This window comes from Saimiri boliviensis (assembly GCF_048565385.1).
Source record: "Saimiri boliviensis isolate mSaiBol1 chromosome 19 unlocalized genomic scaffold, mSaiBol1.pri SUPER_19_unloc_3, whole genome shotgun sequence".
NCBI lineage: Eukaryota > Metazoa > Chordata > Mammalia > Primates > Cebidae > Saimiri > Saimiri boliviensis.
In genome coordinates this window covers 552484-565080 of record NW_027412504.1, presented here as the reverse complement: position 1 = coordinate 565080, position 12597 = coordinate 552484, and positions in this window count along the sequence as shown.

Sequence of the window (12597 nt, the reverse complement as noted above, 5' to 3'; positions counted from 1 at the left end):
TGGTCTTGAACTCCTGGTCTCAAGTGATCTGCTCACCTGGGCTCCTGAAATGCTGGAATTACAGGCATGAGCCACCAGGCCTGGCTATTTCTGTGTCACCCCGTAGGCCAGCCTCTGCATGTTTGGGCTTGATGAGGCTGCGGCTGTCCAGCTGGCTGCCTGTCATCTTTAGTCTCTGTGTCTCCTCGATCCTTCTCAGCTGCCCATACATTCATTTTCTTTCTTTTTTTTTTTCTTGAGATGAAGTTTTGCTCTGTCACCCAGACTGGAATGCAACGGCATGATCTCGGCTCATTGCAACCTCTGCCTCCCATGTTCGAGCAATTTTCCTGCCTCAGCCGCCCAAGTAGCTGGGACTACAGACACGTGCCACCAAGCTGGGCTAATTTTTGTATTTTTATTAAGATAGGGTTTCATCATGTTGGTCAGGCTGGTCTCAAACTCCTGACCTCGGTGATCTACCCACCTCAACCTCCCAAAGTGCTGGGATTACAGGCATAAGCCACAGTGCCCGGCCTCAGTTTTTAAATTCAGCCTGAGTGGGCTTCTCTCACTAGCAGCTAAGAGCTCTGACTCCTACAGCCTTCTCCCACCCAGCAGGAACTGTTTGGATGTTTCTGGATCTAAAATTCAAGTGTCTAAGCCTACCAGTAGTTGCAAGTGCAGATGGTCACACAACTTTTTGACTTTACAATGGCACAAAAATGATCACATTCAGTAGAAACTATGCTTCCAGTACCGATACAATCTGTCTTTCACTGTTAGCATAGTGTTCAATACACTGCATGAGGGCCAGGTGCAGTGGCTCATGCCCTTAATCCCAGTACTTCAGAAGCCTGAGGTGGGAGGATCGCTCGAACCCAGGAGTTTGAGAGCAGCCTGGGAACATAGTGACACCCTGTCTCTATAAAAAAGATAAAAATTAGCCACGTGCTATTGTGTGCACCTGTAGTCCCATCTACTTGGGAGGCCGAGGCAGGAGGGATCACTTGAGTCCAGGAGATTGAGGCTGCAGTGAGCTATAATCATGCCATTGCACTCCAGCCTGGGTAACAAAGCAGGACCTCATCTCTTAAAAAATAAAAAATTTAGGCCGGGCGTGGTGGCTCAAGCCTGTAATCCCAGCACTTTGGGAGGCCGAGGCGGGTGGATCACGAGGTCAAGAGATGGAGACCATCCTGGTCAACATGGTGAAACCCCGTCTCTACTAAAAATACAAAACAACTAGCTGGGCATGGTGGCGCGTGCCTGTAATCCCAGCTACTTAGGAGGCTGAGGCAGGAGAATTGCCTGAGCCCATGAGGCGGAGGTTGCGGTGAGCCGAGATCGCGCCATTGCACTCCAGCCTGGGTAACAAGAGCGAAACTCCGTCTCAAAAAAATAAAAAAAGAAAAAGAAAATAAAAAAATAAAAAATTTAGGCCAGGCATGGTGGCTTATGCCTATAATCACAGCATTTTGGGAGGCTGAGGTGGATGGATCACGACGAGGTCAGGAGCTCAAGACCAGCATGACCAACACGGTGAAACCCCATCTCTACTCAAAATACAAAAATTAGCTGGGTGTGGTGGCATGCACCTGTAATCCCAACTCTGGAGGCTGAGGCAGGAGAATTGCTTAGAACCTGGGAGGTAGAAGTAGCGGTGAGCCGAGATTGCAACATTGTACTCTAGCCTGGGAGACAGAGAAAGACTCGGTCTCATAATAAATAATTAAATAAAAATTTAAAAGTAGGTAAACTATTGCTTCATGAGGACAGCATTTCTGTTTGGGATGATGAGAAAATTTAGAAACAGATGGTGGTGATGGTTGCACAATATTGTGAATCTACCAAACGCCATTGAATTGTACACTTAAAGGTGGTACATTTATCCAAGTTTATTATCTATTTCTACAAACATTCACAAAGGATGGACTCCCGAAATGTCAAAGACATGATCCAAGGCGGGGAAGGGTGAGTGGGTTTTGTTCTCCTTTTAGTACTGCTCGGTTTGTTCTCAACCTAAAGTCGGCTGGGCTAACATCCAATGCTTGGTAGGGTAGGTGTATTACATGCATTTGCGGGCCAGGTATGGTGGCTCACACATGTAATCCCTGCACTTTGGGAGGCTGAGGTGGGCAGATTGCCTAAGCTCAGGAGCTCAAGACCAGCCTGGGCAACATGGTGAAACCCTGTCTCTACTAAAAATACAAAAATTAGCTAGGTGTGGCAGGGTGCCTGTAGTCCGAGCTACCCGGTAAGCTGAGGCAGGAGAATCGCTTGAACTCGGGAGGCAGAGGTTGCAGGCAGTGAGCCAAGATGGAATCACTGCACTGCAGCCTGGTCAACAGAGCCAGACTCCACCTCCAAAAATAAAAATAAAAATAAATAGGACAAGTACGGTGGCTCACACCTGTAATCTCAGCACTTTCGGAGACTGATATAGGCAGACTACCTGAGGTCAAAAAGTCGTGACCAGCCTGGACAACATGGTGAAACCCAATCTCTACTAAAAATACAAAATTTACCCAGTGCTCATGCCTGTAATACCAGCCACTCGGGAGGCTGAGGCAGGAGAATCACTGGAACGTGATAGGCAGAGGTTGCAGTGAGCCAAGACTGCACCACTGCACTCCAGCCTGGATGACAGTGTGAGACTCTGTCTCAAAAAATAAATAAATGCATTTTCAACTTAGTATATTTTCACTTCCCCCATCCCCAACCAGAGACAGGATCTCTGTGTTGCCCAGGCTGATCTTGAACTCCTGGGATCAAGCAATCTTCCCACATTGACCTCCCAAAGTGCTGGGATTACAGACGTGAGCTACTGCACTTGGCTGCTATTACCAATTTATAATATATTTATGGGTACATGACCCCATCATGAGTCAAGGAGCATCTGTAATCATGCTGAAAATGGGGGTAGCTTGTGTGATGATATGGGGGAGTGTCACAAAAGGGGACCAGGGCCTGCAGGGGGACACCACAGGCTGCCTCTGGCTCAAACCCAGGGCTCCCTTCTCTGTGTCTCCTGCTGCAGGACAGACCCCAGGCTCACAGCTCTGCAAATCCACACTGTCTGCACTGCAGGACTTCAAATCCACAGCTGGGGGTTGTGGGTGATGTTGGAGCAGGAGCAGGGCAGGGGGGACACATCAGGGGTTGCACCTGCAGTCATATTGGCAGAGCAAGTTCGTTTTTGTTTTTGTTTTTGTTTTTTTTGAAATGGAGGTTCGCTCTTGTTGCCAAGGCCGATTGCAATGGCATGACCTCGGCTCACCGAAACCTCAGCGTCCCATATTCAAGGGATTCTCCCCCATCACCCTCCTGAGTAGCCGGGATTACAGGCATGAACTAGCACGCCTGGCTGATTTTGTATTTTTAGTAGAGATGGGTTTTCACCATGTTGGCCAGCTGGCCTCAAATTCCTGACCTCGAATGGTCCACCTGCCTCCACCTCCCAAACTGCTGGAATTACAGGCGTGAGCCACCGCACCTGGCCCTGGTTTCCCTGTCCTCCCTGCTGGCTCTGTACAGCCTCAGCTTCTCTTCCCCCGACCCCTAGGTGATGATGAGCAACCCCCACTCCCTGAGGTTCTAGGCCACCTTCCATGAGAGCTGTTACAAGTTACATGGGAACATCAAGTACAATCTGGTGAGCCATGTCCCCACCAAACCTCACCGCATGTCTCCCGAGAGCTCCCTCTTTCTTCTTCCCTTAACAGCTTAAAGAGCTGAGGAATTTCCAGACAACACAGCCCCTATCCCTGCCCCGTGGTGGGAAGATCATCGGGCAGCCATCACCTACACACCTCTCTTCATTAAAGTGTCATACGAGTCAGGCGTGTGAGAGCTTGTAACCCCAGCACTTTGGGAGGCTGAGGCAGGTGGATCACAAGGTCAAGAGTTTGGGACCCACCTGACCAACATGGAGAAACCCCGTCTCTAATAAAAATGAAAAAAATTAGCAGGCCATGGTGGCACGTGCCTATAATCCCCGCTACTCAATAGGCTGAGGTAGGAGAATCACTTGAACCCATGAGGCAGAGGTTGCAGTGAGCTGAGATTGTACCACTGCTCTCCAGCCTGGGTGATAGAGTAAGACCCCATCTCAATAAATAAATAAATAAAATATCACATGGGAGATTCCCGCATGGCATGACAGGGAGGAGCCTAACCCAGCCTCAGGCAGGGCTGGAGATCTGAGTTAGCTGAGTAAACTGAGGCATAAGGATTTAGTGGGGGCAATTTCCACAGGGCAGGGGCCTGACCAGCTAGAAGTCAGCAAGAGCAAACTTCTTTGACCAGGCTCATCACCTCTAGATGAGTGAGAAAAACAATCACTCCTCACTGTGGGTCCCCAGAACTCTGGGAGCAAGTGAGTGGGAGCCATCATACTGGGGCCGTTGTATCTGTGAGCTTCTAGAAGCCTTACACAGGCAGTGGGATTAGAACAGAGCAGGGCTTGGCTGAGGGCAGTGGCTCACGCCTGGAATCCCAGCACTTCGGGAGGCCGAGGTGGGTGGATTGCCTAGGGTAAGGAGTTGGAGACCAATCTGGCCAACATGGTGAAACCCCAGCTCTACTAAAAATACAAAAATGAGCCAGGTGTGGTAGCACTCACCTGTGGTCCCAGCTACTCAGGTGGATGAAGCAGAAGAGTCTCGAACCTGGGAGGTGGAGGTTGCAGTGAGCCAAGATTGCATCACTGCACTCCAGGCCTGGGTGACACAGCAAGACTCCATCTCAAAAACAAACAAACAAACAAACAAACAAACAAACAAAAAAACACACAAAAGGTCAGGGCAGGGGACAGAGTGGGGCTAAACAGCTTCCAGGTTTACCTCTCCTCCAACACCCCATCTCTCCCACATTCCTGAGTTGGGGGATGCCCATGGTGTTCCACAGGTGCACTTGGGATTTTTCTCTCCTGACCCCACAGAATATTTACCTAAAACAGAAGCAGCACTGAGGCAGGACCGACCCAACATCACTTCCAGCTATGCTGTCTCCTGGACAGAGGTGGGGACTGGGCTGCCTATGGGAATTCCCTTAGCAGGAGCAGAGAGAAGCAGGGCTGAGATCACAATCCCAGCTGAAGAACAGTAAAACACGATGATTAAAACACTTTACAAGAGCCAGGTGAGGTGGCTTACACCTCTAATCCCAGCACTCTGGGAAGCTGAGGTGGGCAGGTCACCTGAGTCCAGGAGTTCGAGACCAGCCCGGCCAACATTGTGAAACCCTGTCTCTACTAAAAATACAAAAATGAGCCAGGTGTGGTGGCCAGTGCCTGTAATCTCAGCTACTCAAGAGGCCGAGGCACGAGAGAATGGCTTGAGCCTGGGAGGAAGAGGTTGCAGTGAGGCCAGATCATGCCACTGCACTCCGGCCTGGGCGACACAGTGAGACTCCACCTCAGCAACAACAGCAACAAAACACTTTACAAATGGTGGTCACTCAAAACACTTACACATAGCATTACCATTTGCTCTAACAAAGCCACTGCCATCCATCCCAAATGAATAGAAAGCAGGAACACAGAGAGGTATTTGCACACCTCTGCTCACAGCAGCGCGATTCACAACAACCAAAAGGCAAAATCAACCGACGCGTCCACCATCGGATGAAAAGATAAACACAGTGTGATCCATCCGCACAGCAGAATATGACTCAGACTTAAGAAGGGAGGGAGGCCGGGCGAGGTGGCTCACGCCTGTAATCCCAGCACTCTGGGAGGTCACAAAAGCATTCTCAGCTGCTGACAGCATTGCTACCAACCAGTTCAGTGATCTTCCTTTTCCCAGCTGGGAAGACCTGCACTTGTCCCCCGGGGATCACCTTTCTGTACACCAGGCCAGCGATGGCCGACTGCGGCCTCATCTGCAGCACCTTGAGCCAGTATGTGTTCTGCTGCTTAAACAGCATTTGCAGGCAGGCCGAGAGGAACATCAGCACCACGAGGAGGTAGCCCTTCCAGGCCAGAGGCTTGGGATCACCAATAAACTCCAGGAAAAGGCTTGCAGGGGAAGGAGGGAGAAGGGACAGCTGGTGAGAGGTGCCCATGTATGCTGCCTTAGCCCAAACCAGGCCAGGCGTGGGGGATCAGTCAGCGTGGTTGACTTTTTCACAATCATGATCTCGGTTATTTCCCCCACTGTCCATGCTTCTTTTCAATCTTACTGCACCTCCTCAAGATCAAGAGATGGGGTTTTTCTACCCCCTTGTTCTGGGCTAAATTGTGTCCTCACAAAATTTATATGTTGAAGCCCCAACCCCCTGTACCTCTGAATGTGACTGTATTTGGCAATAGGGCCTTTAAAGAGGCAATAAAGTTAAAATGAGGTCATTAGGCTGGGCCTGCATCCAGTCTGGAGTCCTGATAAGAGAAAATGTAGACACACGGAGAGACACCAGGGTGGACACAGAGGAAAGACCACATGAGGACACAGGGAGGAGGTGGCCAACTGCACACCAAGGACGGAGGCCTCAGATGGAACCAACTTGTGGATGCCTGATCTGGAACTTCCAGCCTCCAGAATCATGAGGAAAACACATTTCTGTTGTTGAAGCTACTCAGTCTGTGATGCTCTGTTACGGCAGCTGAGCAGACACCACTTGAATCTGGGCTGGCCACAAAACCACCTTTGACCAACAGGGTAGAGTGGAGGTAAAGCTATGCCGGCTGTGAGCCTCAAGAGAAAATGTGGCTTTTGGCCTATTGCTTAGAACCCTCCCAAGCAGCCACATGAACAAGTCGGAACTAGCTCTTTGGAGAATGGGAACCCATATGGAACAGAAAGCCATCCCAGCTTCAGACACACAGCTGCAGGCACATGAGAAAACCCAGCCAAGAAAAGAAGAACCACCCATCTGTGCCCAGTCCACATTACTGACCCACATGACTGGGAACAAAATAAATAAGTGCTTATAATTTTTAAGCCACTCACTTTTTAGCATTTTACAACAAAAGCTAATTTATACAGTCAGGTAAAAGCTTGCTTATTTGCCCTTGTAAGGGACAGTCACTTTCTCATTAATCATTTCCCGTTTTCAGTATCCTTCTCACCCACCCTCCAGTGTCCCAAGCACCAGATCTATAGGCAGAGGCATGAGAGCTGAAGCCCTCTGACTCTGGAGCAGGCGTCCCCAACCTGCGGCCCCCTGAGGCCATTTATCCGGCCCCCCGCCGCACTTCAGGAAGGGGCACCTCTTTCATTGGTGGTCAGTGAGAGGAGCACAGTATGTGGCGGCCCTCCAACGGTCTGAGGGACAGTGAACTGGCCCCCTGTGTAAAAAGTCTGGGGATGCCTGCCCTGGAGGGATGCTATTAAGAGACCACCAGCCTTAGCAGAGCTCCTGAAGTCTGGACTCACCTAAGCAGCTTGGGGACAGTGAACCTGAAGACATCACTGATGAAGAGGCTGTGGGTCCCAGGAGGAAGGTAGAATGGAACACCCGCCAGACGGTCCTCAGCAGTGGGCCCCACTGCCTCCCTTTTTCCATAGGAATGGCTCAGTCTCTGGAGCCTCCATGCCACTGCCTCCTTTCCTTTTTTTTTTTTTTTTTTTTTTTGAGATGGAGTTTCACTCTTGTTACCCAGGCTGGAGTGCAATGGCACGATCTCGGCTCACCGCAACCTCCGCCTCCTGGGTTCAGGCAATTCTCCTGCCTCAGCCTCCTGAGTACCTGGGATTATAGGCACGCGCCACCATGCCCAGCTAATTTTTTTATTTTTAGTAGAGACGGGGTTTCACCATGTTGACCAGGATGGTCTCGATCTCTTGACCTCGTGATCCACCCGCCTCGGCCTCCCAAAGTGCTGGGATTACAGGCTTGAGCCACTGCGCCCGGCCCTCCTTTCCTTTTAAACACTATTGCCTTGGTGTGCCTTAGAGGAAGGGAGAGGCTGGCTCTGGGTCCCATTTTATACTCTCAGCCACCAGCAGCAGGGCCAGGCATCAAAAGCTTGCTTTCCTAACAATGGGCATGGGTGGGTGTGGATCCAGCCTGGCTCTCTCACCTGTGCCTCCTTATCACCCTGAGTACCCATTTAAGAGGCAGTCACAGGTGTTGTGGCGGAAGGGCAGGAGGGCAGCCCTGAGGACTCTTAGATGACCATGGGAAAGCAAACACATTGAGCACCTAGTATGTGCCAGACACTCCCTAGTCATCCTAAGACCTCCGGCAAGCCAAATGTTCCCATTTCACAGATGAGAAACCTGAAGCTCAGAGAAGTGAACTTGTCCAAGGGCACACAGCTGAGAAGTAAAAGCTGGAATTCAATTCCATCTCTCTGCCTCCAGAGCTCATGCACAGGCTGCAGTGCAGTGGTAAGATCTCGGCTTACTGCAACCTCTGCTTCCTGGATTCAAATGATTCTCCCACCTCAGCCTCCTGAGTAGCTGGGATTACAGGCAAATGCCACCATATCCAGCTAATTTTTGTATGTTTAGGAATTGGGGTTTCATCATGTTGGTCAGGCTGGTTTTGAACTCCTACCTCAGGTGATCCACCAGCCTCAGCCTCCCAAAGTGCTGAAATTACAGGCCTGAGCCACTGCACCCAGCCTCCCATGTATTTTTCAATCTATCATGTTGTCATCCTGGAGGAAGAACAGCACCCCCTCTTCCACACTCACAACCAGCCAGCCCTTAGGTGGTTTTGAACGGGTGGAGAATCACAGCTGATGTGCATGGAGTGTGGTGCTCTGGCTCTGGGTGAAAGCACAGACAAATGCTCAGGCTGCCTCCAACTCATAAGATCCCCAGCCTTTGGCCATAAACAGGGGCACAGAGAAGAGCTAAAGTGAGAAAGGGAAGGGGGGTGATAAGGGGAAGCCCAAGGGCCCCTGCAGGGCAGGTCAGAAGCCTTGGGCCATAATGGAGAGGCTGGAACGATGCATCAGCAGCCAGTCACTGTGTGGTATTGGGCTGCCCTCTCTGTGCGTGAGAGGATGGGTGTGGTCCCCCATCTGAGTCCCTTGTGTGCCTCTGACAATCTGTAAAGTTATCAGTAATTGCTTGCTTGCTTGCTTTCTCTTTTGAGACAAAGTTTCCCTCTTGTTGCTCAGGCCAGAGTGCAGTGGCATGATCTAAGCACACTGCAACCTCCATCTCTCGGGTTCCAGTGATTCTCCTGCCTCAGCCTCCCAAGTAGCTAGGACACACCACCATGCCCAACTAATTTTTGTATTTTTAGTAGTAATGGGGTTTCACCACGTTGGCCAGGCTGGTCTTAAACTTCTGACCTCAGGTGGTCTACCTGCCTTGGCCTCCCAAAGTGCTGGGATTAAGGGTGTGAGCCAACATGCCTGGCCACTTATCAGTAATTTCAATCCCCATTACAAATCTCTGACCCGGGGCCACGTGCAGACATCAGCTCCTTCCATGAAGGAGCTCACTGACTTCCCTGGACCCCCTTGCCAGGTGGGTATTATTAGACTCTCCATTTTACAGAAGGGGAAGGAAGCAGGCTCTGAGAGGTGGCGATAGCAGCCCGAGGTCACACAGCAAGGGCAGAGCAGGGATTGCAGCCTCGATCTTGACTTATGGTTCCTAGAGTGTGTCTTGTGCACTAAGGACCCCCAACCCCACCATAATAATAATAATAAAAGAAGCATAACAAAAATCCCCTTGTGAGCTCAGGTGGTAAGACCCTTGCCGGCCATGATCTTTGTCCCTCATTGCTGACCTGATCTGGTGTTTGGTTTGGCATCTATGGAGGGTTGTGGCTCAGCTCTGTTACCAAGTGGGCATGGCCTGCTGCTCACAGGTATTTTGGCATTTGGGTCTCAAAGCCAAGAAGATGCCCCTTCCATGCAGAGAGCATCCCTGACCACCCTTTCTGTCTGACCCCACAGTTTCATTCATTGCCTTCACAGCCTTGCCCATGGTGCCAACCCTCACTTTGTCTTGTTAGAGCCCCAGGTGGGTAGACTTTGCCTGAGTTTTTTACCAAGATGTCCCTAGGATTGAGTCCAGCATCTGCACACAGTAGGAGCTCAATAAACACTTGTCAAATGAATGGGAAAAACAGACTGAGCGATATGTATAAAAGGGCCTAACGAGAGTGCCCAGCACATACTGTTATAAACATTTATAGAAGGAAGGATGCAGCCTGGCTGGGTGGACAGAACTTGGCTTTGGAGCCAGGAGACTATGGTTCCAATGCCTGCTCTGTCTCCTCTCCTCTGAGCCTTAATGTTTCCATCTGTAAAATGGGGTCAGGGAAGAGCTGACTGGGAAGTTTTCTTTCTGGCTGGAGATTTTACTCAGTTCGGTTCTAGCTGTTTGCCTGGAGAGTCACTGTGTTCAGCCTGCAGGCTCCACAGCAGGCATTTTCCTCTTCTGGAGGTCTCATCTCCCATCAAGGAAGAGATCCAGATTGCTGTCTGATGTCTGGTCTCTGGACTGAAGGCCATTTAGTGCAGGACTCACAAATGACCGTGGGGAAAGACGGGGTATGCATGAGTGGCATGGGCAAGGTGTGAGTTGGGGGATACAAAAGGGAGTAGTAGTGAGGGCTGGGTGCAGTGGCTCACACCTATAATCCCAGCACTTTGGGAGGCCGAGGTGGGCAGATAACCTTAGATCAGGAGTTCAAGACCAGCCTGATAACCTGAACAACATGGAGAAACCCAGCATCTAATAAAAAATATAAAACTTAGCTGGATCTGGTGGCGGGCACTTGTGGTCCCAGCTACTTGGGAGGCTAAGAAAGGAGAATCATTTGAACCTGGGATGTGGAGCTTGCAATGAGGCAAGATGGTGCCACTGCACTCCAACCTGGGTGACAGAAGCAGAGAGAAGGAGGGAGGGAGGGAAGGAGGGAGAAAGCGGGGGAGAGAAGGAGGGAGGAAAAGAGAAAGAAAAAAGACAGAAAGAGAAAGAGAGAAAGAAAGAGAGAGAAAAAGAAAGAGAGAAAGGAAGTTAAGAGAAAAAAAGAAGCAAGCAAGAAAGCAAGCAAGCAAGCAAGCAAGAAACAAGAGAGAAAGAAAGGAAGAGAGAGAAAAAGAGAAGGAAAGAGAAAAAGAAAGGAAGAGAGAAAAGAGAAACGAAGGAAGGAAGGAGGGAGGGAGGGATGGAGGGAGGGAAATAGAGAAAAGAAAAAGATACATGGACGCATATGCTTATTGCAGCCTGATTCCCAATAGCAAAGAACCAAAACCAACTTAAATGCCCATCAATGGTAGACTGATAAAGAAAATGTGCTACATATACACCATGGAACATGATGGAGCCATAAAACAGAATGAGGTCATGTCCTTTGCAGCAACATCGATGAAGGTAAAAGCCATTATCTTACATGAACTAACAGAGGAACAGAAAACCACATACTACATGTTCTCATAAGTAGAAGCTCAACATTGAGTACACATGGACACACAGACACTGGGACTTATTTGAGGATGGAGGGAAGGACGAGGGTCAGGACTGACAAACTACCTATGAGGTACAGTGCCTACCACATAGGTGAATAAATAATCTGTACACAAATCCCCAGTGACACCCATATAATAAACCTGCACAGTACCTCTGAACCCAAAATTTCAAGAATAACGGATAAACTAAATCAAAAGAAAGCATAAGGAAAGGAAAATGTGAGACAAAAACCAAAAAATAGTAGACATGATAGTTTGGTGCCTTGAAAAAAGAGAAATAGACAAATTAGTAAGAAAGGAAATAAGCATAAAAGCAAAAAAAAGGCAAGGAAAACATTATAAGTTAACTCTAATTATAAGGGACTATTTTACACAACTTTCAAATATACAAATATATTTGAAATCTGCATTGATTACTATCCAATACAACTTCTAAATCATAAAAATGTCCTACATCTGCACTGTTGAATATGTAGCCACTAGCTACGTGTGTTGAGTGAATACTTGTACACTTAAATGTGGCTCATGTGACTGAAAAATTGAATTTTTCTGATGATTAATTTACTTAATTTTTAATTATAACTGCATTATAATTAGTTTAAATTTGAATAGTCTCATGCAGCTAGTGGTATTGTATCAGAAAGCACAGAATATGAAATTGAAATTTTCTGAAGACAATATTATTTACCAAAGTTAAATCCAAGAGTATTTATTTTTAAAAAAAGTTTAAACAGACCAACTCTACAAAAGACATAAAGTTACTAAAGAATCTCATTCTCCCAGGCGCGGTGGCTCAAGCTTGTAATCCCAGCACTTTGGGAGGCCGAGGCAGGTGGATCACGAGGTCAAGAGATCGAGACCATCCTGGTCAACATGGTGAAACCCCGCCTCTACTAAAAATACAAAACATTAGCTGGGCATGGTGGCACGTGCCTGTAATCCCAGCTACTCAGGAGGCTGAGGCAGGAGAATTGCCTGAATCCAGGAGGTGGAGGTTGCGGTGAGCCGAGATCGTGCCATTGCACTCCAGCCTGGGTAACAAGAGCGAAACTCCGTCTCAAAAACAATCTCATTCTCTCTCTCTCTCACACACACACACACACACACACACACACACACACACACAGGTGTTACAAGGAAAAGGAAAGCTTTTCTTTATAACACAAACAGGACTTCGACAAACTACTACTCATGGCTCAAATCCTGCTGCAGACCATTTTCCTGCAGTCCATGAG